Source organism: Taudactylus pleione, unplaced genomic scaffold (assembly GCF_031769625.1).
Source record: "Taudactylus pleione unplaced genomic scaffold, aTauple2 ptg000832l, whole genome shotgun sequence".
Taxonomy (NCBI): Eukaryota; Metazoa; Chordata; class Amphibia; order Anura; family Myobatrachidae; genus Taudactylus; species Taudactylus pleione.
The window spans coordinates 6,558-21,048 of NW_028285234.1; the positions used below are offsets into that span (position 1 = coordinate 6,558).

The 14,491-nt window shown below is 46.1% G+C and overlaps 1 protein-coding gene across 1 annotated transcript in view; it reads left to right on the forward strand.

Annotated features, from left to right (window-relative positions):
- The first annotated feature begins 1,415 nt into the window (after nt 1-1,415).
- LOC148474553 (adhesion G protein-coupled receptor G1-like) overlaps nt 1,416-14,491 on the forward strand; it is a 374,935-nt gene continuing 361,859 nt past the window's right edge. Inside the window, exon 1 of the mRNA XM_088458431.1 lies at nt 1,416-1,514. The gene's annotated coding sequence lies outside the window, so the exon portion shown is untranslated. The remainder of the gene's footprint in view (nt 1,515-14,491) is intronic.

Here is a 14,491-nt window from a genome sequence, read left to right on the forward strand (position 1 = left end):
AGGGTGAGCGTACAGGAGAGCAGAGAAGAAGCTGATGAGGGTGAGCGTACAGGAGAGCAGAGAAGAAGCTGAGGGTGAGCGTACAGGAGAGCAGAGAAGAAGCTGAGGGGTGAGCGTACGGGAGAGCAGAGAAGAAGCTGAGGGTGAGGGTACAGGAGAGCAGAGAAGAAGCTGAGGGTGAGCGTACGGGAGAGCAGAGAAGAAGCTGAGGGTGAGCGTACGGGAGAGCAGAGAAGAAGCTGAGGGTGAGAGTACGGGAGAGCAGAGAAGAAGCTGAGGGTGAGCGTACAGGAGAGCAGAGAAGAAGCTGAGGGTGAGAGTACAGGAGAGCAGAGAAGAAGCTGAGGGTGAGCGTACAGGAGAGCAGAGAAGAAGCTGAGGGTGAGCGTACGGGAGAGCAGAGAAGAAGCTGAGGGTGAGAGTACGGGAGAGCAGAGAAGAAGCTGAGGGTGAGCGTACAGGAGAGCAGAGAAGAAGCTGAGGGTGAGCGTACGGGAGAGCAGAGAAGAAGCTGAGGGTGAGCGTACGGGAGAGCAGAGAAGAAGCTGAGGGTGAGCGTACGGGAGAGCAGAGAAGAAGCTGAGGGTGAGCGTACGGGAGAGCAGAGAAGAAGCTGAGGGTGAGCGTATGGGAGAGCAGAGAAGAAGCTGAGGGTGAGCGTACCGGAGAGCAGAGAAGAAGCTGAGGGTGAGCGTACAGGAGAGCAGAGAAGAAGCTGAGGGTGAGCGTACCGGAGAGCAGAGAAGAAGCTGAGGGTGAGAGTACGGGAGAGCAGAGAAGAAGCTGAGGGTGAGCGTACAGGAGAGCAGAGAAGAAGCTGAGGGTGAGCGTACGGGAGAGCAGAGAAGAAGCTGAGGGTGAGCGTACAGGAGAGCAGAGAAGAAGCTGAGGGTGAGCGTACGGGAGAGCAGAGAAGAAGCTGAGGGTGAGCGTACGGGAGAGCAGAGAAGAAGCTGAGGGTGAGCGTACGGGAGAGCAGAGAAGAAGCTGAGGGTGAGCGTACCGGAGAGCAGAGAAGAAGCTGAGGGTGAGAGTACGGGAGAGCAGAGAAGAAGCTGAGGGTGAGAGTACGGGAGAGCAGAGAAGAAGCTGAGGGTGAGCGTACAGGAGAGCAGAGAAGAAGCTGAGGGTGAGCGTACAGGAGAGCAGAGAAGAAGCTGAGGGTGAGCGTACGGGAGAGCAGAGAAGAAGCTGAGGGTGAGGGTACAGGAGAGCAGAGAAGAAGCTGAGGGTGAGCGTACAGGAGAGCAGAGAAGAAGTTATAGTGATGTATATAGAGTTCTCCTCCAGCTCTTATATGATGAATGTATAATGTGTCTGTCACCTGTCACTCTGTGACTCAGCCCCAGTCATTGGGACACGTGCAATGTCCTCATCTCACAGACAATGCTGGGATTCAGGATGTGGCTGTGAGAACTGGCAGCGAGGACATTCCCAGTCCCCAGCCCTCTGGATTCCACAGGGGAGGGAGACATCCAGCCAGAGAGGCTCAGCAACACAGGCGTAATAGTGAGGTAAGAGGCACTGCATGCAATATAGGGGTGTAATACAGAAGAAACAAGTGCTGTGTGTAATATAACAGTGTAATATAGGGGTAAGAAGTGCTGTGTGTAATATAACAGTGTAATATAGGGGTAAGAAGTGCTGTGTGTAATATAACAGTGTATAATAGGGGTAAGAAGTGCTGTGTGTAATGTAACAGTGTAATATAGGGGTAAGAAGTGCTGTGTGTAATGTAACAGTGTAATATAGGGGTAAGAAGTGCTGTGTGTAATATAACAGTGTAATATAGGGGTAAGAAGTGCTGTGTGTAATATAACAGTGTAATATAGGGGTAAGAAGTGCTGTGTGTAATATAACAGTGTAATATAGGGGTAAGAAGTGCTGTGTGTAATATAACAGTGTAATATAGGGGTAAGAAGTGCTGTGTGTAATGTAACAGTGTAATATAGGGGTAAGAAGTGCTGTGTGTAATATAACAGTGTAATATAGGGGTAAGAAGTGCTGTGTGTAATATAACAGTGTAATATAGGAGTAAGAAGTGCTGTGTGTAATATAACAGTGTAATATAGGGGTAAGAAGTGCTGTGTGTAATATAACAGTGTAATATAGGGGTAAGAAGTGCTGTGTGTAATGTAACAGTGTAATATAATGGTAAGAAGTGCTGTGTGTAATATAACAGTGTAATATAGGGGTAAGAAGTGCTGTGTGTAATGTAACAGTGTAATATAGGGGCAAGAAGTGCTGTGTGTAATGTAACAGTGTAATATAGGGGTAAGAAGTGCTGTGTGTAATGTAACAGTGTAATATAGGGGCAAGAAGTGCTGTGTGTAATATAACAGTGTAATATAGGGGCAAGAAGTGCTGTGTGTAATATAACAGTGTAATATAGGGGCAAGAAGTGCTGTGTGTAATATAACAGTGTAATATAGGGGCAAGAAGTGCTGTGTGTAATATAACAGTGTAATATAGGGGCAAGAAGTGCTGTGTGTAATATAACAGTGTAATATAGGGGTAAGAAGTGCTGTGTGTAATATAGGGGTAAGAAGTGCTGTGTGTAATATAGGGGTAAGAAGTGCTGTGTGTAATGTAACAGTGTAATATAGATGTAAGAAGTGCTGTGTGTAATGTAACAGTGTAATATAGGGGCAAGAAGTGCTGTGTGTAATGTAACAGTGTAATATAGGGGCAAGAAGTGCTGTGTGTAATGTAACAGTGTTATATAGGGGCAAGAAGTGCTGTGTGTAATATAACAGTGTAATATAGATGTGGAAGTGCTGTGTGTAATATAACAGTGTAATATAATGGTAAGAAGTGCTGTGTATAATATAACAGTGTAATATAGGGGCAAGAAGTGCTGTGTGTAATATAACAGTGTAATATAGGGGTAAGAAGTGCTGTGTGTAATATAACAGTGTAATATAGGGGTAAGAAGTGCTGTGTGTAATGTAACAGTGTAATATAGGGGTAAGAAGTGCTGTGTGTAATATAACAGTGTAATATAGGGGTAAGAAGTGCTGTGTATAATATAACAGTGTAATATAGGGGCAAGAAGTGCTGTGTGTAATGTAACAGTGTAATATAGGGGTAAGAAGTGCTGTGTGTAATGTAACAGTGTAATATAGGGGTAAGAAGTGCTGTGTATAATATAACAGTGTAATATAGGGGTAAGAAGTGCTGTGTATAATATAACAGTGTAATATAGATGTGGAAGTGCTGTGTGTAATATAACAGTGTAATATAGTGGGAAGTGCTGTGTGTAATATAACAGTGTAATATAGGGGTAAGAAGTGCTGTGTGTAATGTAACAGTGTTATATAATGGTAAGAAGTGCTGTGTATAATATAACAGTGTAATATAGATGTGGAAGTGCTGTGTGTAATATAACAGTGTAATATAGTGGGAAGTGCTGTGTGTAATATAACAGTGTAATATAGGGGTAAGAAGTGCTGTGTGTAATGTAACAGTGTTATATAATGGTAAGAAGTGCTGTGTGTAATATAACAGTGTAATATAGGGGTAAGAAGTGCTGTGTGTAATGTAACAGTGTAATATAGGGGCAAGAAGTGCTGTGTGTAATATAACAGTGTAATATAGGGGTAAGAAGTGCTGTGTGTAATATAACAGTGTAATATAGGGGTAAGAAGTGCTGTGTATAATATAACAGTGTAATATAGGGGCAAGAAGTGCTGTGTGTAATGTAACAGTGTAATATAGGGGTAAGAAGTGCTGTGTGTAATATAACAGTGTAATATAGTGGTAAGAAGTGCTGTGTATAATATAACAGTGTAATATAGGGGCAAGAAGTGCTGTGTGTAATGTAACAGTGTAATATAGGGGCAAGAAGTGCTGTGTGTAATGTAACAGTGTAATATAGGGGTAAGAAGTGCTGTGTGTAATATAACAGTGTAATATAGTGGTAAGAAGTGCTGTGTGTAATATAACAGTGTAATATAGGGGCAAGAAGTGCTGTGTGTAATGTAACAGTGTAATATAGGGGCAAGAAGTGCTGTGTGTAATATAACAGTGTAATACAGAAGAAACAAGTGCTGTGTGTAATGTAACAGTGTAATATAGTGGTAAGAAGTGCTGTGTATAATATAACAGTGTAATATAGGGGTAAGAAGTGCTGTGTATAATATAACAGTGTAATATAGGGGTAAGAAGTGCTGTGTATAATATAACAGTGTAATATAGGGGTAAGAAGTGCTGTGTATAATATAACAGTGTAATATAGGGGTAAGAAGTGCTGTGTATAATATAACAGTGTAATATAGATGTGGAAGTGCTGTGTGTAATATAACAGTGTAATATAGGGGTAAGAAGTGCTGTGTATAATATAACAGTGTAATATAGGGGTAAGAAGTGCTGTGTATAATGTAACAGTGTTATATAGGGGCAAGAAGTGCTGTGTGTAATATAGGGGTAAGAAGTGCTGTGTATAATATAACAGTGTAATATAGATGTGGAAGTGCTGTGTGTAATATAACAGTGTAATATAGGGGTAAGAAGTGCTGTGTGTAATATAACAGTGTAATATAGGGGTAAGAAGTGCTGTGTGTAATATAACAGTGTAATATAGGGGTAAGAAGTGCTGTGTGTAATATAACAGTGTAATATAGGGGTAAGAAGTGCTGTGTATAATATAACAGTGTAATATAGGGGCAAGAAGTGCTGTGTGTAATATAACAGTGTAATATAGGGGTAAGAAGTGCTGTGTATAATATAAGAGTGTAATATAGACGTGGAAGTGCTGTGTATAATATAACAGTGTAATATAGGGGTAAGAAGTGCTGTGTGTAATATAACAGTGTAATATAGTGGTAAGAAGTGCTGTGTGTAATATAACAGTGTAATATAGGGGTAAGAAGTTCTGTGTATAATATAACAGTGTAATATAGGGGTAAGGAGTGCTGTGTATAATATAACAGTGTAATATAGGGGTAAGGAGTGCTGTGTATAATATAACAGTAATATAGGGGTAAGAAGTGCTGTGTATAATATAAGAGTGTAATATAGATGTGGAAGTGCTGTGTATAATATAACAGTGTAATATAGGGGTAAGAAGTGCTGTGTAAAATATAACAGTGTAATATAGGGGTAAGAAGTGCTGTGTATAATATAACAGTGTAATATAGGGGTAAGAAGTGCTGTGTATAATATAACAGTGTAATATAGGGGTAAGAAGTGCTGTGTGTGATATAACAGTGTAATATAGATGGGATTCAGTGCTGTGTATAATATAAGTGTAATATAGATGTAGAAGTGCTGTGTATAATATAACAGTGTAATATAACAGTGTTATATGTAATATAGGGGAAATGAGTGCTGTGTGTAATATGCCAGTGTAATATAGGGGTAAAATTTGCTATGTACAATATAACAGTGTGATTACCCCTATATTACTCTGGCATATTACACAGAGCACTCATTTACCCTATATTACACTGGCATATTACACTGTTCTATTACACTGGCATATGAGTGCTGTGCGTAATAGAACAGGGTAATATGTCAGTGTAATATAGGGGTAATGAGTGCTGTGTGTAATTTAATATAACAGTGTAATATGCCAGTATAATAAAGGGGTAAGAACTGATATGTAAAATACAAGCGTGTAATGTGTCAGTGTAATACAGAGGTAAGAAGTGATGCGTGTAATACATGGGTGACAGCGTCAGTGTACAGGGTGTCGCATGTACTATACCAGTGTAATACAGAGGTAAGTAGTGATGCGTGTAATACATGGGTGACAGCGTCAGTGTACAGGGTGTCGCATGTACTATACCAGTGTAATACAGAGATAAGTAGTGATGTGTAATACATGGGTGACAGCGTCAGTGTACAGGGTGCCGCATGTACTATACCAGTGTAATACAGAGGTAAGTAGTGATGCGTGTAATACATGGGTGACAGCGTCAGTGTACAGGGTGCCGCATGTACTATACCAGTGTAATACAGAGGTAAGTAGTGATAGGTGTAATACATGGGTGAGTGTGTCAGTGTACAGGGTGCCGCATGTACTATACCAGTGTAATACAGAGGTAAGTAGTGATACGTGTAATACATGGGTGACAGCGTCGGTGTACAGGGTGCCGCATGTACTATACCAGTGTAATACAGAGGTAAGAAGTGATGCGTGTAATACATGGGTGAGTGTGTCAGTGTACAGGGTGCCGCATGTACTATACCAGTGTAATACAGAGGTAAGTAGTGATGCGTGTAATACATGGGTGACAGCGTCGGTGTACAGGGTGCGGCATGTACTATACCAGTGTAATACAGAGGTAAGTAGTGATGCGTGTAATACATGGGTGACAGCGTCAGTGTACAGGGTGCCGCATGTACTATACCAGTGTAATACAGAGGTAAGTAGTGATGCGTGTAATACATGGGTGACAGCGTCAGTGTACAGGGTGCCGCATGTACTATACCAGTGTAAAACAGAGGTAAGTAGTGATGCGTGTAATACATGGGTGACAGCGTCAGTGTACAGGGTGCCGCATGTACTATACCAGTGTAATACAGAGGTAAGTAGTGATGCGTGTAATACATGGGTGACAGAGTCAGTGTACAGGGTGCTGCATGTACTATACAAGTGTAATACAGAGGTAAGTAGTGATGCGTAATACATGGTTGACAGCGTCGGTGTACAGGGTGCGGCATGTACTATACCAGTGTAATACAGAGGTAAGTAGTGATGCGTAATACATGGGTGACAGCGTCGGTGTACAGGGTGCGGCATGTACTATACCAGTGTAATACAGAGGTAAGAAGTGATGCGTAATACATGGGTGACAGCGTCAGTGTACAGGGTGCCGCATGTACTATACCAGTGTAATACAGAGGTAAGTAGTGATGCGTGTAATACATGGGTGACAGCGTCAGTGTACAGGGTGCCGCATGTACTATACCAGTGTAATACAGAGGTAAGTAGTGATGCGTGTAATACATGGGTGACAGCGTCAGTGTACAGGGTGCCGCATGTACTATACCAGTGTAATACAGAGGTAAGTAGTGATACGTGTAATACATGGGTGACAGCGTCGGTGTACAGGGTGCCGCATGTACTATACCAGTGTAATACAGAGATAAGTAGTGATGTGTAATACATGGGTGACAGCGTCAGTGTACAGGGTGCCGCATGTACTATACCAGTGTAATACAGAGGTAAGTAGTGATGTGTAATACATGGGTGACAGCGTCAGTGTACAGGGTGCCGCATGTACTATACCAGTGTAATACAGAGGTAAGTAGTGATGTGTAATACATGGGTGACAGCGTCAGTGTACAGGGTGCCGCATGTACTATACCAGAGGAGACTACGCTGTAAGGGGCCATTTTATTATTACATGTTTGCAGCATTTCCCTGCTAATATTAAATATCCCCTAAATTTACTATGGAGGGATCAGAGCAGATATCACAGCAGGTCCCTCCATCCCCCCCAGGGAGATGTCCCAAGCCTGGGAGAGAGGGGGCGATGTCCCAAGCCTGGGAGAGAGGGGGCGATGTCCCAAGCCTGGGAGAGAGGGGGCGATGTCCCAAGCCTGGGAGAGAGGAGGCGATGTCCCAAGCCTGGGAGAGAGGGGGCGATGTCCCAAGCCCTATAGTGATATAAATCCCCTATACTAGTGATACATCCCGCCCCCTATACTAGTGATACATCCCGCCCCCTATGCTAGTGATACATCCCCCTATACTAGTAATACATCCCGCCCCCTATACTAGTGATACATCCCGCCACCTATGCTAGTGATACATCTCCCCTATACTAGTGATACATCCCGCCCCCTATACTAGTGATACATCCCGCCCCCTATACTAGTGATACATCTCCCCTATACTAGTGATACATCCCGCCCCCTATGCTAGTGATACATCCCGCCCCCTATGCTAGTGATACATCCCGCCCCCTATGCTAGTGATACATCCCGCCCCCTATGCTAGTGATACATCCCGCCCCCAATGCTAGTGATACATCCTGCGTGCTAGTGATACATCTCCCCTATACTAGTGATACATCCCGCCCCCTATACTAGTGATACATCCCGCCCCCTATACTAGTGATACATCTCCCCTATACTAGTGATACATCCCGCCCCCTATACTAGTGATACATCCCGCCCCCTATGCTAGTGATACATCCCGCCCCCTATGCTAGTGATACATCCCGCCCCCTATGCTAGTGATACATCCCGCCCCCTATGCTAGTGATACATCCCGCCCCCTATGCTAGTGATACATCCCGCCCCCTATGCTAGTGATACATCCTGCCCCCTGTGCTAGTGATACATCCCACCCCCAGTGCTAGTGATACATCCTGCGTGCTAGTGATACATCTCCCCCCCTATACTAGTGATACATCTCCCCTATACTAGTGATACATCCCGCCCCCTATGCTAGTGATACATCCCGCCCCCTATGCTAGTGATACATCCCGCCCCCTATGCTAGTGATAAATCTCCCCTATACTAGTGATACATCCCGCCCCCTATACTAGTGATACATCCCGCCACCTATGCTAGTGATACATCTCCCCTATACTAGTGATAAATCCCGCCCCCTATACTAGTGATACATCCCGCCCCCTATACTAGTGATACATCTCCCCTATACTAGTGATACATCCCGCCCCCTATACTAGTGATACATCCCGCCCCCTATACTAGTGATACATCCCGCCCCCTATACTAGTGATACATCTCCCCTATACTAGTGATACAATCCGCCCCCTATACTAGTGATACATCTCCCCTATACTAGTGATACATCCCGCCCCCTATGCTAGTGATACATCCCGCCCCCTATGCTAGTGATACATCCCGCCCCCTATACTAGTGATACATCCCGCCCCCTATACTAGTGATACATCCCGCCCCCTATACTAGTGATACATCTCCCCTATACTAGTGATACATCCCGCCCCCTATGCTAGTGATACATCCCGCCCCCTATGCTAGTGATACATCCCGCCCCCTATGCTAGTGATACATCCCGCCCCCTATGCTAGTGATACATCCTGCCCCCTGTGCTAGTGATACATCCCGCCCCCAATGCTAGTGATACATCCTGCGTGCTAGTGATACATCTCCCCTATACTAGTGATACATCCCGCCCCCTATACTAGTGATACATCCCGCCCCCTATACTAGTGATACATCTCCCCTATACTAGTGATACATCCCGCCCCCTATACTAGTGATACATCCCGCCCCCTATGCTAGTGATACATCCCGCCCCCTATGCTAGTGATACATCCCGCCCCCTATGCTAGTGATACATCCCGCCCCCTATGCTAGTGATACATCCCACCCCCTATGCTAGTGATACATCCCGCCCCCTGTGCTAGTGATACATCCCACCCCCAGTGCTAGTGATACATCCCACCCCCAGTGCTAGTGATACATCCTGCGTGCTAGTGATACATCTCCCCCCCTATACTAGTGATACATCTCCCCTATACTAGTGATACATCCCGCCCCCTATGCTAGTGATACATCCCGCCCCCTATGCTAGTGATACATCCCGCCCCCTATGCTAGTGATAAATCTCCCCTATACTAGTGATACATCCCGCCCCCTATACTAGTGATACATCCCGCCACCTATGCTAGTGATACATCTCCCCTATACTAGTGATAAATCCCGCCCCCTATACTAGTGATACATCCCGCCCCCTATACTAGTGATACATCTCCCCTATACTAGTGATACATCCCGCCCCCTATACTAGTGATACATCCCGCCCCCTATACTAGTGATACATCCCGCCCCCTATACTAGTGATACATCTCCCCTATACTAGTGATACAATCCGCCCCCTATACTAGTGATACATCTCCCCTATACTAGTGATACATCCCGCCCCCTATGCTAGTGATACATCCCGCCCCCTATGCTAGTGATACATCCTGCCCCCTATGCTAGTGATACATCCCGCCCCCTATACTAGTGATACATCCCGCCCCCTATACTAGTGATACATCTCCCCTATACTAGTGATACATTCCGCCCCCTATACTAGTGATACATCTCCCCTATACTAGTGATACATCCCGCCCCCTATGCTAGTGATACATCCCGCCCCCTATGCTAGTGATACATCCTGCCCCCTATGCTAGTGATACATCCCACCCCCTATGCTAGTGATACATCCCGCCCCCTATGCTAGTGATACATCCCGCCCCCTATGCTAGTGATACATCCCGCCCCCTATGCTAGTGATACATCCCGCCCCCTATACTAGTGATACATCCCGCCCCCTATACTAGTGATACATCCCGCCCATGGTGTGTTTGTGTTACAGTGAGTAAAGTGTATTTAGCATTATGGAGACCCAGAACAGGTTCCATTATTAGCACCGTACTAGACCTGAGGACCTGAGCGCCCTCCACAAGGCAGGAGTCACACGTGGATCAGTCTTAGCAAAGGGAATTTCCCCGACAGCCTCCGGTCTGTCATCTGCTCTGTCTGTGATAGGGATCCATGTGCCTGGGGGTGAGGAATGTGGTACAGAGGTGTGACTGACATTCACCTGGGGGGACGTGGACGAGACGAGACTTCCTGAAATAGTAACATCTCCCTGATTGCACCTATCCCCCATTATAATATATATATATATATATATATATATATATATATATACACACATATACACATACACACACATACATACACATACATATATACACACATATATACACACACACACATATACAATTGGGATCATCTCTATGGCGCCATGCAATCTCTATTTGCTATACTGCCTTTTTTCTGCTATACTCTGACATACTAAGATATTGGGGGTTCACTGTACCTCACATCTGCTATTTAAGTGTGAGGACGATCACATACTATATAGCACGGTTGCACACTACACACTGCCATATATAGTGAGGTTACATACTAAGCCTACTAAACGTACGATGATATCTCAGAATCAGATAACTGTGTGGGTCAGGAAGATATCATCTGGGGAAGCAGATCTCTCTCACTCCGACTCAGGAGGTATCCGGTCATTAGGTCTACATTGTGTCGACCTTTAGTGTGTCGACCTACAGTTCGTGTCGACCTTGTTACATGTAGACCTTGTTACGTGTTGACCTTCAGACCCTGTCTATCTATTGCCTGTCCATCTTCCATTGTCTACCGAAACATTGTCTATCTAGACAATGTAGACCCAGAGGCACCGAGAGGGGGGGAGCGGGTACAGATTACCCGGGCCCAGGCTTTCTGAGGGGCCCGGCAGGGGCCCAGGTCCGGCGCCGCCCCCCCAGCGCAGCCACAGCAGTCTCCTATGCCTGTGCGGGGGAGCGATCACACTGATCACGCCACCCCTTTGTCTTCCGCCAGGCTGAGGGGACTCAGAGCGACCCCCCTCTCTATAGCACACAGCGCCGCTGCGCGGCGCTGCAAATTTTATTTTTTGTCTATCGGCAAGGGGGCATGGCCACGCCTCCCGCTATTAGGCCATGACCCCCTATTACCGTAGACCTAATGATCCCCACCCGTCTCAGGAGATGAGGAGCCCCCTCTACACTAAATATACCTGCACTTGTGAGAGCTGTAATATCTGTATTACTAATAGAAGAGAGAGAACCCGCTCCTAAGATAAAACACGCACTGTTTAACCGATAAAAGGTCATTTTACCAGAATTCCCTCACTCTGACCAGCTGTCTGATCACATCAGTGACGCATGGAATATGCCCGGTAATAGGTTTCAGGTACCAAAACGTTAAGTTCCTTTTACCCTCTCCCGGAAAGTGATTGTACTAAACGGGAAGTTCCCCCAGCAGTGGATTCACACGTGACACGCCTAGTTAAGAACGCTACCTTACCCATTCACACTAAACCTCCTTGAAGGAGACTACAGATAGATGGATAGAAGCTTGTCATAAATCTATATACTCTCTTACAGGAGCTATTACTCATCCTGCTAGGGCTACGGCCTGGGTGGCAAAAGCCATTGAGAGTTGGGCAGAGGCCCTAGAAGAGACCTTTCCCCCTGATGCTTTCATGGAACAGCTGTCCTACATATCTCACATTAGAGATGCAGCCTCCTCCTTAGGTGAAGCAGTTCTGGATACAGCTCTCCTGGCCTCCAGGATATCTGCCACTTCGGTAGTGGCCCGCCATATTCTTTGGCTACGTTCCTGGAAAGCAGATTCAGAATCAAAACGGGCTTTAGAGTCTCTGCCTTATGCAGGAGACATCCTATTTGGTCCAGAATTAGATAAAATTATGACTACTTTGGCGACTAACAAGACGGCGTTCCTGCCCTCTGCATATAATACAAATCCGCAGACGTCATCCTTTCGCCCTCAAGGCAAATCCAAGGATCAGTCCTTTCCATGGCAACAGACATCAGCCAAGGCCTCCAAGCCTAGGGGCAAACAGACCTGGGCTACTACTAGACGTCCATCTGCCAAGTCGGAGGACAAGCCTACAGCCTGACAGGACAGGGCTCTCCCTGGGAGCTCCCAAGGTGGTAGGCCGACTTCAATTCGCCCAAGTTTGGCATCAAACTACGTCACATGCCTGGGGAAGAGAAGTGGTCTCCCACGGATATGCCCTCTACTTCCTGAGGCGACCCCAGTTCTTTTGTACAGGACCTCCATCGGACTCAACCAAGACTCTGCTGCTCCAAAAAGCCATTCAGCCCTTACAGAATTCAGGAGTAATAATTCAGGTCCCCTCATAACGAGGCAAGGGCTATTATTCTACCCTTTTCTTAGTTCAGAAGCCCAATGGGTCTCATCGGCCTATCCTCAACCTCAAGTCTCTGAACAAGTTTATCCTAGCTATGGAACCTGGGGATTTTATGGTGTCTCTGGACATTCAGGACAGTTACCTACATGTACCTATAGCACCTTCTCATCAACAATATCTCCGGTTTGCTATGCTACAGCAACATTACCAATTTCAGGCTCTGCCGTTGGCCTTTCAACGCCCCCCCGGGTGTTTACCAAGATCATGGCAGTTATGGTGGGCCTATCTTCGTCGTCAAGAGATCAGACTGCTCCCATACTTGGATGATCTCTTGCTGTTGGCCAGCTCCCCAGAAACTCTTCACCGCCATCTGCAGGTAGCAGTTGCCTTTCTACAAATGCACGGTTGGCTGATCAACTGGAAAGTGTCTTCCCTGACACATTCTCAAAGGATGGTACATTTGGGATCCCTCCTGGACTCTCAAGTTCAAAGAATCTTCCTAACGGCGGACAATATTTCAGCACCACAGCACAGACTACGCAGACTGCTTCACAATTGCATAGTGTCGATTCACTCCTCAATTCAGGCCTTGGAATCAATGGTCTCCACCTTCGACATTGTGGAGTTAGCCCAGTTTCACTCCAGGCCCCTCCAACACCTGATCCTTTCCAGATGGAACTGCTACCCCATCTGCTGAAATCCCAGATAATGAGCCTCCCCCAGAGGTTCGCCTGTCCCTAGCCTGGTGGCTACAGACTTCCCATTTGAACCAGGGTTGTCCCTTTTGGATCCCGGACTGGGCTCTCCTAACCACGGACACAAGCCTCCGAAAGTGAGGTGCAGTAAGTGGCCAGCACTCCTTCCAGGGCCGATGGTCCTCAGTCGAGGCAGTGTTGCCAATCAACATCCTGGAACTTCGAGCCATCTACACAGCGCTCAGTCTGGCTCTGAATATTCTGAAAAACAGGTCAGTACAAGTACAGTCAGACAACGCCAAGGCTGTGGCCTGCCTCAGTCACCTAGGGGGAACTCGAAGTCAGTCAGCAATGACAGAAGTGTCCCGCATTCTCACCTGGGTCGAACACAATCTCCCAGACAACTCTGCAGTGTTCATCCCGGTGATTCTCATTTGGGAGGCAGATTTCCTCAACTGTCACGACGTGCATGCAGGAGAATGGGCTCTACATCCAGAAGTCTTTCAGCTTTTGGTGGACAAATGGAGTCTTCCGGAGGTGGATCTTATGGCCTTCAGACACAACAACACACTTCCAATTTATGTAGCCAGAACAAAGGGCCCTGACGTCACTGATACTCTGATCTTCCTTCCCAAGGTGGTTTATCGCTTCCACCTGAATGAGGAAATTGTGGTTCCGGCCTTTCAATCACCAGACCTCTCGGCAGGTGAGGCCTCTTTGGATGTGGTCTGAAGATCTACATGGACCGTACTACTTCCATCAGGAAATCGGACTCCCTATTTGTCCTATATGGATTCCACAAGAAGGGATGAGCAGCTAACAAACAGACTCTGGCCAGATGGATTCACATGACTATCTCACAGGCTTACCCGCAGTCTGGCCTTCCTGTGCCAGATAAAGTGTCTGCTCATTCTACTCACTCTGTGGGTCCCTCATGGGCAGCACGGCGTGGTGCCTCAGCCTACCAACTCCAAGGCGGCTACATGGTCTTCTGTCCACACCATTTGCCTCTCAGGAGAACCCTATGCCCGAAGGAAGCATCCTATCAGCTCAGGAGCGTCCCCGTCCTTGAACAACTGCTTTGGGA